Raw genomic sequence first — 18879 nt, forward strand, 5'->3', positions numbered from 1 at the left:
CAGTAACCATCACACCCCGACATACCTCCCACTGTACAGTAACCATCACACCCCGACATACCTCCCACTGTACAGTAAACATCACACCCCGACATACCTCCCACTGTACAGTAACCATCACGGCCCGACATACCTCCCACTGTACAGTAACCATCACCCCCCGACATACCTCCCACTGTACAGTAACCATCACGGTCCGACATACCTCCCACTGTACAGTAACCATCACGGTCCGACATACCTCCCACAGTACAGTAACCATCACACCCCGACATACCTCCCACTGTACAGTAACCACCAGACCCCGACATACCTCCCACTGTACAGTAACCATCACACCCCGACATACCTCCCACTGTACAGTAACCATCACACCCCGACATACTGTACAGTGGGAGGTAACCATCACAGCCTGACATACCTCCCACTGTACAGTAACCATCACGGCCCAAAATATCTCCCACTGTACAGTAACCATCACGGCACGACATACCTCCCACTGTACAGTAACCATCACGGCCCGACATACCTCCCTCTGTACAGTAACCATCACACCCCTACATACCTCCCACTGTACAGTAACCATCACACCCCGACATACCTCCCACTGTACATTAACCATCACACCCCGACATACCTCCCACTGTACAGTAACCATCACACCCCGACATACCTCCCACTGTACAGTAACCATCACGGTCCGACATACCTCCCACTGTACAGTAACCATCACACCCCGACATACCTCCCACTGTACAGTAACCATCACACACCGACATACCTCCCACTGTACAGTAACCATCACGGTCCGACATACCTCCCACTGTACAGTAACCATCACACCCCGACATACCTCCCACTGTACAGTAACCATCACACCCCGACATACCTCCCACTGTACAGTAACCATCACACCCCGACATACCTCCCACTGTACAGTAACCACCACGGTCCGACATACCTCCCACTGTACAGTAACCATCAGACCCCGACATACCTCCCACTGTACAGTAACCATCACACCCGGACATACCTCCCACTGTACAGTAACCATCACACCCCGACATACCTCCCACTGTACAGTAACCACCACGGTCCGACATACCTCCCACTGTACAGTAACCATCACACCCCGACATACCTCCCACTGTACAGTAACCACCACGGCCTGACATACCTCCCACTGTACAGTAACCATCACGGTCCGACATACCTCCCACTGTACAGTAACCATCAGACCCCGACATACCTCCCATTGTACAGTAACCATCACACCCCGACATACCTCCCACTGTACAGTAACCATCAGACCCCGACATACCTCCCATTGTACAGTAACCATCACAGCCTAACATACCTCCCACTGTACAGTAACCATTACCGCCTGACATACCTCCCACTGTACAGTAACCACCACAGCCTGACATACCTCCCACTGTACAGTAACCACCACAGCCTGACATACCTCCCACTGTACAGTAACCATTACCGCCTGACATACCTCCCACTGTACAGTAACCACCACAGCCTGACATACCTCCCACTGTACAGTAACCATCACACCCCGACATACCTCCCACTTGACAGTAACCATCACACCCCGACATACCTCCCATTGTACAGTAACCATCACACCGCGACATACCTCCCACTGTACAGTAACCATCACACCCCTACATACCTCCCACTGTACAGTAACCACCACGGTCCGACATACCTCCCACTGTACAGTAACCACCACGGTCCGACATACCTCCCACTGTACAGTAACCATCAGACCTCGACATACCTCCCACTGTACAGTAACCATCACACCCGGACATACCTCCCACTGTACAGTAACCATCACACCCCGACATACCTCCCACTGCACAGTAACCACCACGGTCCGACATACCTCCCACTGTACAGTAACCATCACACCCCGACATACCTGCCACTTGACAGTAACCATCACACCCCGACATACCTCCCACTGTACAGTAACCATCACGGTCCGACATACCTCCCACTGTACAGTAACCATCACACCCCGACATACATCCCACTGTACAGTAACCATCACACCCCGACATACCTCCCACTGTACAGTAACCATCACACCCCGACATACCTGCCACTTGACAGTAACCATCACACCCCGACATACCTCCCACTTGACAGTAACAATCACACCCCGACATACCTCCGACTGTACAGTAACCATCACACCTCGACATACCTCCCACAGTACAGTAACCACCACAGCCTGACATACCTCCCACTGTACAGTAACCACCACAGCCTGACATACCTCCCACTGTACAGTAACCATCACGGTCCGACATACCTCCCACTGTACAGTAACCATCAGACCCCGACATACCTCCCATTGTACAGTAACCATCACACCCCGACATACCTCCCACTGTACAGTAACCATCACACCCCGACATACCTCCCACTGTACAGTAACCATCACACCCCGACATACCTCCCACTGTACAGTAACCATCACACCCCGACATACCTCCCACTGTACAGTAACCATCACGGTCCGACATACCTCCCACTGTAAAGTAACCATCACACCCCGACATACCTCCCACTGTACATTAATCATCACACCCCGACATACCTCCCACTGTACAGTAACCATCACACCCCGACATACCTCCCACTGTACAGTAACCATCACGGCCCGACATACCTCCCACTGTACAGTAACCATCACACCCCGACATACCTCCCACTGTACAGTAACCATCACACCCCGACATACCTCCCACTGTACAGTAACCATCACACCCCGACATACCTCCCACTGTACAGTAACCATCACGGCCCGACATACCTCCCACTGTACAGTAACCATCACCCCCCGACATACCTCCCACTGTACAGTAACCATCACGGTCCGACATACCTCCCACTGTACAGTAACCATCACGGTCCGACATACCTCCCACTGTACAGTAACCATCACGGCCCGACATACCTCCCACTGTACAGTAACCATCACCCCCCGACATACCTCCCACTGTACAGTAACCATCACGGTCCGACATACCTCCCACTGTACAGTAACCATCACGGTCCGACATACCTCCCACAGTACAGTAACCATCACACCCCGACATACCTCCCACTGTACAGTAACCACCAGACCCCGACATACCTCCCACTGTACAGTAACCATCACACCCCGACATACCTCCCACTGTACAGTAACCATCACACCCCGACATACTGTACAGTGGGAGGTAACCATCACAGCCTGACATACCTCCCACTGTACAGTAACCATCACGGCCCAAAATATCTCCCACTGTACAGTAACCATCACGGCACGACATACCTCCCACTGTACAGTAACCATCACGGCCCGACATACCTCCCTCTGTACAGTAACCATCACACCCCTACATACCTCCCACTGTACAGTAACCATCACACCCCGACATACCTCCCACTGTACATTAACCATCACACCCCGACATACCTCCCACTGTACAGTAACCATCACACCCCGACATACCTCCCACTGTACAGTAACCATCACGGTCCGACATACCTCCCACTGTACAGTAACCATCACACCCCGACATACCTCCCACTGTACAGTAACCATCACACACCGACATACCTCCCACTGTACAGTAACCATCACGGTCCGACATACCTCCCACTGTACAGTAACCATCACACCCCGACATACCTCCCACTGTACAGTAACCATCACACCCCGACATACCTCCCACTGTACAGTAACCATCACACCCCGACATACCTCCCACTGTACAGTAACCACCACGGTCCGACATACCTCCCACTGTACAGTAACCATCAGACCCCGACATACCTCCCACTGTACAGTAACCATCACACCCGGACATACCTCCCACTGTACAGTAACCATCACACCCCGACATACCTCCCACTGTACAGTAACCACCACGGTCCGACATACCTCCCACTGTACAGTAACCATCACACCCCGACATACCTCCCACTGTACAGTAACCACCACGGCCTGACATACCTCCCACTGTACAGTAACCATCACGGTCCGACATACCTCCCACTGTACAGTAACCATCAGACCCCGACATACCTCCCATTGTACAGTAACCATCACACCCCGACATACCTCCCACTGTACAGTAACCATCAGACCCCGACATACCTCCCATTGTACAGTAACCATCACAGCCTGACATACCTCCCACTGTACAGTAACCATTACCGCCTGACATACCTCCCACTGTACAGTAACCACCACAGCCTGACATACCTCCCACTGTACAGTAACCACCACAGCCTGACATACCTCCCACTGTACAGTAACCATTACCGCCTGACATACCTCCCACTGTACAGTAACCACCACAGCCTGACATACCTCCCACTGTACAGTAACCATCACGGTCCGACATACCTCCCACTGTACAGTAACCATCAGACCCCGACATACCTCCCACTGTACAGTAACCATCACAGCCTGACATACCTCCCACTGTACAGTAACCATCACGGCCCGACATACCTCCCACTGTACAGTAACCATCACACCCCGACATACCTCCCACTGTACAGTAACCATCACACCCCGACATACCTCCCACTGTACAGTAACCATCACACCCCGACATACCTCCCACTTGACAGTAACCATCACACCCCGACATACCTCCCATTGTACAGTAACCATCACACCCCGACATACCTCCCACTTGACAGTAACCATCACACCCCGACATACCTCCCACTGTACAGTAACCATCACACCGCGACATACCTCCCACTGTACAGTAACCATCACACCCCTACATACCTCCCACTGTACAGTAACCACCACGGTCCGACATACCTCCCACTGTACAGTAACCACCACGGTCCGACATACCTCCCACTGTACAGTAACCATCATGGTCCGACATACCTCCCACTGTACAGTAACCATCACACCCCGACATACCTCCCACTGTACAGTAACGATCACACCCCGACATACCTCCCACTGTACAGTAACCATCACACCCCGACATACCTCCCACTGTACAGTAACCACCACGGTGCGACATACCTCCCACTGTACAGTAACCATCAGACCCCGACATACCTCCCACTGTACAGTAACCATCACACCCCGACATACCTCCCACTGTACAGTAACCATCACACCCCGACATACCTCCCACTGTACAGTAACCACCACGGTCCGACATACCTCCCACTGTACAGTAACCATCACACCCCGACATACCTCCCACTGTACAGTAACCATCACGGCCCAAAATATCTCCCACTGTACAGTAACCATCACGGCCTGACATACCTCCCACTGTACAGTAACCATCACGGTCCGACATACCTCCCACTGTACAGTAACCATCAGACCCCGACATACCTCCCATTGTACAGTAACCATTACAGCCTGACATACCTCCCACTGTACAGTAACCACCACAGCCTGACATACCTCCCACTGTACAGTAACCATCACGGTCCGACATACCTCCCACTGTACAGTAACCATCAGACCCCGACATACCTCCCACTGTACAGTAACCATCACAGCCTGACATACCTCCCACTGTACAGTAACCATCACGGTCCGACATACCTCCCACTGTACAGTAACCATCACTGCCCGACATACCTCCCACTGTACAGTAACCATCACACCCCGACATACCTCCCACTGTACAGTAACCATCACACCCCGACATACCTCCCACTGTACAGTAACCAGAACACCCCGACATACCTCCCACTGTACAGTAACCATCACACCCCGACATACCTCCCACTTGACAGTAACCATCACACCCCGACATACCTCCCACTGTACAGTAACCATCACACCGCGACATACCTCCCACTGTACAGTAACCATCACACCCCGACATACCTCCCACTGTACAGTAACCATCACACCCTGACATACCTCCCACTGTACTGTAACCATCACGGCCCAAAATATCTCCCACTGTACAGTAACCATCACGGCACGACATACCTCCCACTGTACAGTAACCATCACGGCCCGACATACCTCCCTCTGTACAGTAACCATCACACCCCTACATACCTCCCACTGTACAGTAACCATCACACCCCGACATACCTCCCACTGTACAGTAACCATCACACCCCGACATACCTCCCACTGTACAGTAACCATCACACCCCGACATACCTCCCACTGTACAGTAACCATCACACCCCGACATACCTCCCACTGTATAGTAACCATGACCGACCGACATACCTCCCACTGTCAGCTGCAGTCTTGGACAGAGAAAATACAGGTGTAACGTTATCTGTGCAGTTGCGATGTGATCTGTTTTAGAAGGTCTAATGCAGGAGAGAAATATAAAGTGGATGGAAAAACTACTGGCTGCATCAACATCCGAAGGGATCTAGGTGTACAGTTCGACAGTTCCCTGAAAGTGGTAACACGGGTGAATAGGGTGATCAAGACGACTGACGGCAAACTTGCAGACAGTCATCGCAGTATGCAGTATGAACATTAACAGGTCATATTGCAGCTGTAGTGAAACTTAGTTCGAGGTACATTTAGAATATCGTGTACAGTCCTGGTTGCCACACCAGCAGAACGATGTTGAAGTGTTGGAGAGGGTATGGAAACGTTTTACCAGGATGTTGTCTGGTTTGGATGGTATTAGCCAGAAGGAGAAATTGAACAAACGTGGTTTGTGTGCACCTGGGCATCATTGGCTTTGGGGCTACCTGATAGATATTTACACAATTATCAGAGGCATAGATAGAAGGACAGTTCCCCCCCCACCCTCCCCTCCCAGAGTAGGAATATCAATTACTCAGGACCGTAGGTTTTAGGTAAAAAGGAGAAAGTTCAGGAGATATGATAGGTTTTTTTTGCTGTTCCAGACAGAATGTGAAAGTGCTTGGAATGCACTGATAGAGGGGAAGAAGTCAATATATCAAGGTTTAAGAGGGATCTTGGCACAAGTATGAGTAAGTAGGGAATAGAATGACATAGAGGTATTCGAGCAAAAACTTTTGTTTTAACTTTAGAAGGGCATCCTGTGTTAGTGCGGGCCTGCTGGGCTGAAGGGCCTGTTCCTGTGTTGGACCATTCCTTTTGTCAAGATTTGAGCCCGGGGGTGGCGAGATGCTCACTGAATGATTACTGATTACCAACAGCCATATTATTGTGGATCCCTCCCCTCATCAACTTGTAGCTTCATATCCTTCCCCACCGTGGGGAAACTCAATATTGAGAATTTGACATGAATGTCTGAGCTGGTACCTGGTGACACCATCTTGACCCTCGCTCCTGCGTCATTCTATCTTGGATACCAACGTCTCGGGGGAAACTGCACTGACAGAAGCTGCATGTACTCCACACCCACCAATGCTGGCATCTGACACATGCCAGCCTCACTATGCCATTCCAGCACATCTCTGACCCACTGACACCACGCTTCTGTAATTCAATTCTGCAGCTCAGGGCGCGCTGACAACACACATTGCAATGCTGCTGCAAGGACACTGTGCTCAGGGGACACACACCCAGCTCATGTACTGTCCCTCTGAGCTGGTCACTCCATGTTTGTACACACTCACTTTGAACTGACTTCAATGCTCACAAAATTATTGCCTTGCCTTACCCTGCCTTTAGCAGCGTTTCCCCTCAGCCAGAGCTACCAGGCTCACCTGTCTGCTGTATTGTCTTGGTGTTTAGCAGAGACATAAATCAGGAAGCTTGATATCATTGTCCACAGTCAGTCACTGTGCCCAGCACAGGGAGTCAGGGGGAGTCTCCGATCCCAGTTCGAGAGCTGGGACACGGTCTGTCAGCCTCTCATGGTTGTTGGGGTCAGGATTCTTCCCCTGTGAGGGGGTGAGGAGATGAATGTTAGGCTGCCCCATATCCCTCTTAGCTCTTTGTGCCCTCGTGTGGGATAGTTCCTTCTGGAATGTGAGAATTACCAAGGAGGATTAGGGAAATGGAAGTGGTTGGTACAGCTGTTAGTGCTGGGACAGTTGGGGGAAAGTTGTCGAGGGGTTCTGAGTGAGGGAGTGGGCAGCACAGACACCAGGCAGAGTTGGGCAGAGGGGCAGAGAAGAGATTAGAGAGAGACTGAGAGAAGGTGCTGTATTCACTGAGGGTGGGAGAAGTGGGGATGATGCCACTTACCCTGGTAGAGGGGAAAAGGTCACTGACCTCCTTCCTACACTGCTGGGCATTCACCCAGAAGGCTGGAATCACACTGACCCAGGGGTCAGCCTCGGACCAAGCCGGAAGGGTCTGGTGTCACAGCTTCCCCTGCCAGCGCTGGAGGAAGATAATGTCCCTCTTATGCATCATGTCATACCCCAGGACCAGGGGCTTGTCCACAATGGGGAGCCCCAGTTTTACCCCCTCTGCCATGTCCAGGCCAGTTTCAGATTCACAATTCAAGAGTAAAATGACTTTTTAAAGATGGCTCCTGGAAACAGGGAGGCCGGTGCATTCTGGGATATCCAGTCAGAGGGCAGCTGTTATGACGAAGGGGAAAAATCATTGTGTTAGTATCAGATGAGAGGAAGACCACGCGGGCAGGGAGGGTAGTTAATGAGGCAGATTGGGGATGGTATCATGAGAAAATGCACTTCACCTGGTGGAGAGTAACCCTCCATGAAACCAGATTAAAATGATACTTGACCATATCATAAGATGGTTTAGGCCTCTGTCTGTCTGAATCAAAACAGGGATGAAATATTGGGTGCAACAAACTTGGAGTGGAGAATTATACAGTAGATTAAAATCCTCAAAAAAGGGGTAACACAATGTTCCAGACTGTTAAAAGGAGTCGGGAAAATCCCCTGCCTTATATTTACCGACATTATCCAATCCTGCAGCAATGATGCCGGAGGACAGGAAAATGGCTAATACTGCAACTTTGTTTACTGTGGAGCAAGGGACTGAGTGAATAGGTCGAGGCTGGAACTCTGAGAGTGAATAAACGGTCACTGAGGAAGTCCCAGGGACTCCAGGACAGTCGGTCTGGATTTGTTCAAGGAAGATCGTGTGTAATTAATCTGACTGTCTCGGTCTGAGGCACTAACCTGTAACTGCATGTGAATTATTTGGATTTGAAGAGAGATCCCATGGCAGACTGTTTATAAACAGAAATTATGGGGTCCAGGTGAATGAAGCAAACAACCCAGAGAAGAGTAAGGCAAGGCATTTCGGGACATCAGCAATAGAGGAGAATGTGCAATAAATGAGAACGTGGTCAGTGTGGGCAGATAAATGAAGGTAGCTGGAAACACCAAAAATCTCGTTAATGGAGCAAATGGCATCATTTCCTCTGTAAGCCAAAGGGCAGAATTTCGCAGCAGGAAGCTTATGTAGGAACTGTATGAAGAATGAGTTCAGTCAGAGCTTGGGGACTGTGTGCAGTTCTGGTCACCCCATCACATGGAAGGATGGGATTGGACTGGAGAGGGTACAGAGGAGATGCTTCACCCTGTGACAGTGGAAGTGTAGTTATGAGTAAAGATTGGAACGGAGGGTGCTGATAGGAGATTAGATTGAGGTGCACATATTGTCAGGATCCTGGGTCGAAAGGGAGAGAATACCTTGCACCTGTTGGAGAGCTCAGTTATCAGTGGAAATTATTTAATGTAATTGGTTGAAATATTAGAGAATTGATGAGGAAAGTTGTTATTTAACGCAGTTTATGGTCGGGATCTGGGAGTCACACATGTAAGTGGTATAGAGGCAGAAACTCTCAAACCATTTTAAAAAGGTGCCGGGATCTGCACCTGAAGTCCTACACTGTCTGGGGAGACAGAACTAGGGCTTTAAAAAACAACATTACATCTTGTCCAATGCAGACAGTGGACAGAGTGATCTCCTCTATACTGTGCTATTTTCTGAAGTTTGCAAAGGTTACCAATATCTGATAGGATTAATATGTAGGGATGAGGGGTGAGGGCAGGGAGGAGCAGTGTGTGAATTGATTAGCATCACAATAATACTGACCCCATCCTTTATACACAATGCTACTTCACTGTGTTGTCCTGTTTATCCTTCCTGTAGAAATGGGGAAAAGTTTTTGATTATCCAGGTCTGTCTTGGTCACACTGCAGCCATATCTCCATAATCCCAGCTCAATCTGACCTGGTTCACACTATTTAACGCTACCATTTCACTGGCCTTGTTCAAAATTTCCCAGCTTCATTCTTGCCCCATTGAAGCCTGCTCTCAATCAACTAATGTTTCTCAGTCACAATTATTGCATGTCATTCTCTACAACATCCTGAACTTTACAATAAAATGATCGCTGTGCCCCAAAACCATCCTCTACCGACACTGGATCCACTTGCCCCACCTCTTTCCCAAGGACCAGATCCAATAGTACATGCTCTCTTGGGCTGGATACATACTCCTGCAGTGAGTTCTCCTCCATGTAATCCAGGAACACTTGTCCCTCGTGACCTTTCACCAACAGTATCTCTGTCTATATCTGGCAACATTACGTTTCTCAGTATAACCGATCTGTAGTATTGTCATCGCTCTCAAATGACCCTGCATATTTATTCTCTCCATCAGTTCTTTGGTTCCTGGCAGACAGACTGTACCTTACAGTGTAAGTGTACACTTGTTGTTCTGTAGCTCCAGCCAAATTCATTCTGTCCTCGGACGGATCCTCTTTTTGTGGGCGGCACGGTGGCACAGTGGTTAGCACTGCTGCCTCACAGCGCCAGAGACCTGGGTTCAATTCCCGCCTCAGGCGACTGACTGTGTGGAGTTTGCACATTCTCTCCGTGTTTGCGTGGGTTTCCTCTGGGTGCTCCGGTTTCCTCCCAGAGTCCAAATATGTGCAAGTTAGGTGAATTGGCCATGCTAAATTGCCCGTAGTGTTAGGTAAGGGGTAGATGTAGGGGTATGTGTGGGTTGCGCTTCGGCGGGGCGGTGTGGACTTGTTGGGCCGAAGGGCCTGTTTCCACAGTGTAAGTAATCTAATCTAATTTTTCTCTTGGACCTCTTAACTAACACTAATCAAAACAAATACTTCTACCTTCATCTTTTCCCTTCACTTCTATCATTTCAGAATCCCTTTTCCCCAGCACTATTTAACACCCAGTCCTGCCATTCCTTGAGCCAGCTCTCGATGATCAGTCCATCAGATTTCCACACACCAATCTGCATCTGGAACTCCCCACACTGAGTATTCACGTCCATGCAGAGTACCTCAGATTAAGGCTTTCTTTCTTACTCCATCTTCCACTGATAAACTTGTTGTAAATTAGTACCAATTGTATCTCACATTAGTTTGAGAATTCTGGTAGTCTCCTCTTCAATTCCATTTTGGATCCTAAGCACACGCCAAGTTATTTTCAATCCCTCCCAAACACCGCACAATGAACTCAGTCCCAGCTCTGTCATGTTAGCCCATCCAGCTGGTACAGCTGCTGCCTTCCCCAGAACCAGTCTCAATGTCCCAGGAATCTGAAGCCCTTCCTGCTGAATCATCATTCCAGTCACACTCTCATCTACCTAAAACCACGAGTCCTGTTCTCACTTGGACACGGCACTTGGAGTATTCCAGGGATTGTTGCATTTGCGGACCGGCTTGCTAACCATCCACCTTGCTCCCTAATTTCTGACTCGCAGACCACTTCGCCCTTCCTACCCAGGTCATTCCTACCAACATGAACATGGCCTTTGACTGCTCACTGTTCCCCAGACGAATGTCCTGCAGACACAGTGACATTCTTAACCCCACTATCCTGGAATTACAGACACACCGACACCTTCTTCACTTTCCTGTCTCCCCTGTGACTATTGCTCCTCCTTCCTTCTCCCTCCCCACCTGTACAGTCAGGCTGCTTGTGGTGCCACAGACATGGCTCTGACTGCTCTCCCTTGAGCAGCCTACAATGTACTCAGCTTCCAAACTGGGAAACTGAATTGGGAGGGAGATACCAGGATTTTCTTGTATTCCCTCATTGTTTCTCTCTGGTTGCCTCATCCCCCAGACCCTTCCTTCTTCCAGGCTGTCATGTCTGCAGGGTAATCTGCTGTGTGTGTGTACTATCCACCTAACTCTCAGCATAACAGATGTCCCATAGAGTCTCTAGTCACTGTCTGAACTCCATGACCAAGTGTCCATCTAGGACACAAGCAGGGGCTATGACTTCCCAATGTAACAGAACACATTTTCCATCGACAAACAAGTCTTGCCATGTCTTAAAATGCAACATGTCTGGAGTAACTTAATTAATTACTTAGAATGAAGTTAGCATTCGGGAAATAACAATATGGTTAAGTCCCTTATTCAACTGGGCTTACTGAGGTTAATTTATTATATTTGCTCACAATTTCAGTTCTCCCTCTTATTTCTGTGTTCAACCCTTATTTCAGAAGTTGAAAAAAAATTATAGCAATTAACTGACTGTCGCTAATAGCGGTGTATTTATCAGCCAATGAAATTACAGCCTTTTCTGCGATGGCTCTTGCACTTTTTTCAAACTCAGTGCAGGCAGGTCCCAGCAGCAGAAGTTATCTCTGTGACTCCCAGGGACGTGTAATCCTCCAGCTCCCACTCCACTCTGCTCCCTCACAGCGTCACCGTCTCTGTGACTCCCAGGGACGTGTAATCCTTCAGCTCCCACTCCACTTTGCTCCCTCACAGGGTCACTTGTCTCTGTGACTCCCAGGCACAATTAGGCTTCGATCCTCAGTGTTGATTTATATCCTCCCACTTTGCTGCCTCTGTAACTCCCAGGTGTGAGTGAGCCTCATGCTCCTGCTCCAAGTTGCTCCCTCACATGTTCACTCCCTCTGTGACTCGGTGTTAATTTCGAGCCTCCTGCTCTGCTGTTTCTCCAACTCCAAGTCCTCGTCGGCCTCAAACCTCGCTACTGATTAATATTCTCCCGCTCTGTGCTGCTCTCTCTCAGGTTCCCTCCCTTTGTGACTCCCAGGTAACGATAGGCCTCAATACTCAGCTGAAATTTATAACATTCCATTCCGTATTGCTCTCTTATATGATCGCCGTTGTGCCTGGAAAAACATTAGAAAAGGCAGGACTAGACAAAGCAGAGAGTGTTACAGTGATTGAGCGTGCTATATGGGATGGAACAGGTATTCTGGGGAACTAGGCAAACCTGCAGCAACTCAAGAACGTTACTGGAAGATACAGTGAGAGTTTCAGACATTGAAGAAGGCAAGGGAAAAGAGAGATGGTGGCTTGTGCATGACGGAGCTTTGTAGAGTCTAAGTGACTTTTTCTGAGCTGCTTACAGAGATGTGTAGACTTCAACAAATGCAAATTGAGAGCCAGCAAGTGTTGTCTGGTCCTGGAGATTTGGATGGAGACTTGGATGTGACAGAGTGAGAAGACTTGCAGTAACTGGGGGGAATATAAGCCTTTGGGGCACTGGTAATTTTCAAGGACCCCCAGGACTTGAGGTGGTGTAGAAATTGTGAGCATTCCAAATAGTGGGATTGTAGGGGCTGGAAGTCCTGAGATGGATAGGGAGGAAGAAAAGTGCCACTTTAGCAAACACAATCATTGTAATTAGAGATTTAGGAAGGGAACCTGTGCTATCAGTGATTGCAGTTATATGGAGAGTAACAGAAACTGAAGGGGTTTCACATTTAAAATGGGAGAGATTTTGGATGATCAGAAGTTTAAACAAGAATAAAGTAATTTTAGTGATCTCTAGAACAGATGGGAATGGAGGAGGTGAGATATTGTGAGGAACTGTCAGATTTATATGGCGGGGAGGATGTGAGATAAAAAAGGGAGAGGTGCATTATCTGTTTGCAGTTACAGACATGAGGAGTGTTGTAGCGCCTGCTGGAGGGTACACGGATAACAACAGTTCCAACGGCTGGTGCAGTGGCTGAGGAAGTCAGCTCACTACCACCTTCTCAGGGACAACTCCATATCACCAATAAATGCTGGCCCAGCCAACAAAGCTCATCTTCATGAATAAATGAAGGAATAAAAGATCTACAAGTAGCTCTGAGGTCACTCAGGAAGGCCCTTTCAACAGCACTTCATAAACCCGGAACCACTATACCCTGGAAAGAGAGGAACTCCAAGTGCACGGAAACACCAACATTTCCAAGGTGCCCTCCAAGCCACACTCCATCCTCCCAGCACTGAGTCTGTCCCTACACCCAAAGGACTGCAATGGGTCAGGAAGGCAGCTCCCCACCACCTTCTCCAGGGAATTACAGATGGGAAGGTAATGGGGAAACTCTGCTGTTTACAGCCAGACAGAAAAATAAATCCAGCAGTGGGTGTGAAATGACATTTCCGTTTCAGAACAACATGCTGAGCATGGAGAGAGGATTTGTCTGATTGGCACAAGACAGAGAGTGTGAAGAAAGGGGTCTTTTTCACCATGGGAACTGGTGATGGGGGGAGCACCGCAGGGGTCAGTGTTGGGACTACACTCTACACGTTATTCATTAAGAGTCGGACCAAAGGATGTGAAGGGGTACGAGAAATGGGTTTCCAAGAAAGATCGCAGGGATGAAATTTGTGTCATATGAGGAGCAGGTGAAGTCTCTGGGACTGCACTTGTTGAAGTTTCAGAGGCGGCGGCAGAATCTCATTCAAACTTACAGAAAACTGAGGGGCCTGGATGGAGTGGACGGGGGCAAGATGTTTCAACGAGCAGGAGAGACCAGAGGCCAAGAGCACAGCTTCAGAGTGAAGGGACCACCCTTTAGAATAGAGATGTGGAGGTATTTATTCAGCCAGAGGGTGATGGATCTGTGGAACTCACTGTCTCATGGGGCTGTGGATGCTAAGTGATTCAGTGTATCTTACTCAGAGATAAGCAGGTTCTGGATGAATAAAGAGATCAAGGGTTACAGGGAGTGAGAGAATGGGGTTGAGAAACAATTCATACACAATCGAATAGTGGAATAGACCTGATGGATTGAATGGTCTAATTCTACCCCTATATATGATGGTCTTATGGACTGCGCTTATTCCATAAGTTTCTAAGTGTGCAGTTAGTATTTCTGGCATATCGTTTATGATACATTCCAGCACTTTCATGATTATTGCTGTCAGCTCTTGGTTTCAGAACAACTGCAGAAAGGTTCACCAGGCTGGTCTTCAAAATGGAGGGATATTGATGAAAAGAGGTGGAGAGGTTGAACTTGCAGTCGTTAAAATTTAGAAAATGAGTCAAATTTGTTGATACACCAAAGATTCTTGTGTTCTTACAGATTCGATACTGAGACATTGTTTCACTGAGCAAGGGTCTGTAACCGGAGATGAAGGGGAATACAGTTACCAGAGAAGCTAAGAGAGAAAAGCTGGGCTGTAGAGACTGGAGGATGTTACAGAGTTCGGTGGTTTGAGATCACTGTTGGTGGTTAGAGATCAGGTGGTTGTCGGGCTGAAAGATGTCCAGTGGAGTTACAGGATTATCAGTTCTGAAGGATTTACAGAGATCAGGAGGAATATAGGGACTAGAGATTACACAGTAGTAGTTGGAGCTACAGAAATGTTCAGAGAAAGGGAGGGTTATAGGCACTGGAGAGTAGACAGATGGGGTGGTATTTGGAGCTACAGGTGTTTATAGAAAAAGGAAGGACTGGAGGGACTGAAGATTACACGGATTGGGGTGGTAGTTGGAGCTGCAGGAGTTTATAGAGACTGGGAGGATTGTTGGTGCTGGGAATTACACTGACATGGACAAGAGTGGAGGGGAGGGTTGAAGGGGCTGGATCAGTTCAAACAGCCAGGGAGAAGTGTAGGGATTGGAGGAGCCAGAGATACTGAGGGTTGTAGGGCTGCAGGAGTTCAGAGAGTTACTGAGGACTGTGAAGGCAGGTCTGCAGCATTCCCATCAGTTACACAGAGATGTGGAATGCTGTTCTGGTGGGGGTTACAAAAATCGAGAGGGTTGCAGATACTGGAAGATATTACAAAGACAGTGAGCTGTAGTATTTGAGGAGGTTACAGCAACAGGATGCGTTGAGGAGTTGGAGGCTGCTCCAGGTGTTAAACATGCTACAAAGGATCAAAACCTTACATCGATCAGGGGATTGGAAGATCTGGAGATAAAGAATGAGAATTGCAGTGACTGAAGAATATCACAGAGATGGGGAGTAACATATGAGTTAGAGGAGTTATAACATGGGATAGGCTGTATTCAATGGAGTCAGGGAAGATACAGGGAGATCTGAAGGGACTACAGGCGATCAAAAGGTCAGTGAGGCTTCTCACTGTCGGACTGGGTCAGTTTACGCAGGCATGGGGTATTTTATAGAATTGAGCTACTTACAGAGATTAGGAGAGTTGCATAGAATTGAGGAAAGAACAGAGATATGGAAGGCTGTAGTTAATGAAGACTTTTGTTGATGTCAGATGCTGAGGTTCTGGAAAGTATACGGACTGGCAAGCTGTACAATCTGTCAGAGTTTACAGAGACAGGAACAGCAATACATCCTGGAGACACAAACACAGATAGGGAGTATTACAGACACTGGAGGAAGTTTCTGCTTTAGGGATGGTTGTAGAGGAGTGTAACGTTTACACAGATAGGGATGTAAGAGCTGGAGAAGATTATGGAGATGATTAGATTGGTAGGGGGACCGGAGGAGCTTACACTGACAGGGCGGGTGATAGTGACGGGAGAATGTTACTGAGATAGTAAGTCTTATACAAACTGATCGGGAGAGTCACAAGCATTGGAGCTGGTTCCACAGATCGGTAGTTTTACAGGGTCCTGAGAGGATTACGCAGATAGGGAGGTTTGTAGGATGCCCACATTTTCAGAGTGTTTCAGGAATGGAAAAGGTTACACAGTTAAGGAGGGATGTTGGAGCTGTGGGAGTTCACAGAGACTCGGAGGTTTGAAGGGGTTGGGGCTGATTATGGATAGATGGATATATTTAGGGGCAGTAATATGGAACGCAGAGGGAGAGTTTAGATTAGATTCCCTACAGCATGGGAACAGGTACTTTGGCACAACATGTCCACACCAACTCTCCAAAGAGTAATCCACCCAGACCCACTTCTCTCCGACAATGCACCTAACACGATGGACAATTTAGCATGGCCGATTCACCTGACCTGCACATCTTTGGACTGTGGGAGGAAACTGGAACACCTGGAGGAAACTCACGCAGACACAGGGAGAAGGTGCAAACTCTACACAGGCAGACAGTCACCGAACGCTAGAATCAAACCTGGGTCCCTGGCACCATCGCTCATCACTGAGCCACCGTGCTGCCCCAAATTGCAGAATTACACAAAGAGAGAGTGTTTGAGGTGCTGAGAGGACTATAGGGAGTGGACGAGCAAACAGAGATGTGGAGTGCTGTTGTGGCTTGAAAAAGGTCTGGAGGTGTTCATATCGGTAAGGAGGTCGGTAGGGTTGGGAGAAGGTTACTGTGGTCGTGTGGTGCTATAGGCCAGGAGGCAGGAGTGTGATCGGACCTGCAGAAGGTTACAGTGATATCATGTTTTCTTGGGGCTTGAGGAAAGTACACAGGTGGGTATTTTGCTTCAGGCTGGAGGATTTTACAGAGACGGGGTTACTGTAAGTATTGTGCAAAACTATAGAAATGGGAATTATTGTACTGAGTGCAGGATGAGATTACTGAGATTGGGCATGTTATCGACATTGGAGCAATTTACATACAGGGAGAGTCGTCAGCATCGGAGTAGGTTTCAAATATACAGCGGGAATATGGGAGTGGTGGAGGTTACAGAAATAGGAAAACTTCTGGGAATTACAAGCATTCACGATATTGGCACAAACAAGTTAGACCGAAAGGCATGTTTCCTTGCTGTATGACTCTATCACATGACAAGAGACAGCGTGAGGAGGGAAGATAGAACAGAAAGATCCCAGGTTTCAATACCATCTCCTTGAGGGAGGCCTGCTTTCCCCTCTGTTGAACTGATCCTCACTAAGACAGCACAGGCCTGAATTGATAACTGTCAACTTACTGTATTGCAGCAGAGATGTAAATTAACAAGACGGTGGGGTTTGAGCCTGGGACCATCATGCTCTGTGTTTACCCTTCAACACTGTATCTGTGTCATGTCTTCTGGACCAAAGTTCGATCCCTTAAATCCACTCTGCTCTGTTCACTGTGAGTTATCTTGCCTCGCTGCAGGATTTACTGAAGGCTCCAGCTCTCACTCTCCATCTCTCTGGCTGACCAACCATCTTCAGTGTGGTGATGGACGAGACAGGAATTGGGAATTCTGTTGAGTCAAAAGCATCCTGAGTATCTACAGGAGATAGAGAAACAGACAGAATGGGAAATTAGACTGATGCAGTGAGGGTTACACATGGAAAATGGCACTAAGTCCCACAGAGATCTGGAAAATCCCTGTCTCCATCCCTGGTCTGTGTTGCCTCATCTCCCTGGAGTGGAGAATTCTGTTGGCTTAGGATCTGGAGTAGCTGCAAAAGGTGCAGTCACTGGCATCAATTAGACCCTCACAGTGACAGATACCACATGGAGAGAGACTGTGTGATATCACCAGAGTGCAGGAAGGTATCAGGATCAAACCACGGTCAGGAAGAAGGTGCACTGGGATCAGTACTCAGGGATGAGGGAGCTATCAGTAGACCAGGCAATGACCTCGTGTTACTCTCACTAGACTGTTCATCCAGAATTTAACGCCGACCAGATATCCTTTCCTAATTTAATGCCAGAGTCAGGGATACACATCTAACTGCTTAATAATACCCTTTCAGTAAGCAAATCTGTTATAGGCTGCCAGTCTGGCCTACATATGAATCCAGACCCAGCGTAATGGGATCGACGCTGAAATGCCCACTGTAATGATCTGGCAAGTCACTCAGCTCTAAGGCTGGTCAGGGTGGGCATGCGATGCTGGCCAGCCAGAGACAGCAACATCC

At 48.5% G+C, this 18879-nt stretch overlaps 1 long non-coding RNA gene across 3 annotated transcripts in view; it reads right to left on the minus strand.

The window, feature by feature from the left end:
- The window catches only part of LOC140458753 (uncharacterized), a 128202-nt gene that overhangs the window by 37340 nt on the left and 71983 nt on the right, over positions 1 to 18879 (minus strand). For 2 of the 3 annotated variants that reach the window (XR_011953631.1, XR_011953633.1), the window contains exon 5: positions 17955 to 18242. This is a non-coding gene — a long non-coding RNA (uncharacterized lncRNA). Of the gene's footprint in view, positions 1 to 12853; positions 13028 to 17954; positions 18243 to 18879 lie in introns of those variants that run through there. The other variant, XR_011953632.1, reaches the window with a different exon arrangement.

This window comes from Chiloscyllium punctatum, chromosome 34 (genome assembly GCF_047496795.1).
Source record: "Chiloscyllium punctatum isolate Juve2018m chromosome 34, sChiPun1.3, whole genome shotgun sequence".
NCBI classification, from domain to species: domain Eukaryota; kingdom Metazoa; phylum Chordata; class Chondrichthyes; order Orectolobiformes; family Hemiscylliidae; genus Chiloscyllium; species Chiloscyllium punctatum.